The sequence below is a fragment of the Heloderma suspectum genome, chromosome 1 (genome assembly GCF_057233095.1).
Source record: "Heloderma suspectum isolate Gila_16-S chromosome 1, 16-S_ref, whole genome shotgun sequence".
NCBI lineage: Eukaryota > Metazoa > Chordata > Lepidosauria > Squamata > Helodermatidae > Heloderma > Heloderma suspectum.
In genome coordinates, this window is record NC_139458.1 from 49,784,742 (window position 1) to 49,784,979 (window position 238).

A 238-nucleotide genomic window follows, 5' to 3' on the forward strand; every position below is an offset into this window, starting at 1 on the left:
TCTTCCAGGCGGAGGCTGCACAGGTCTCGTCCTGCACCGCTTGCACGCACGGCTACCGGAAGCGCCCTCCACGAGGGCCCCGGGGACGCCCTGCAGGCGGCGAGGGAGGCTAAAAGGGAGGCGCGGGCAGCCTTCACATGGCTCCGGGGCAGCGGGAGGCGCAGCCGGCAGTTCTCGCACGGATCAGCTGGTGGTGGAGCAGGAGGCGCCCTGGAGCCGGCCCCTCTCTCGGCTCACT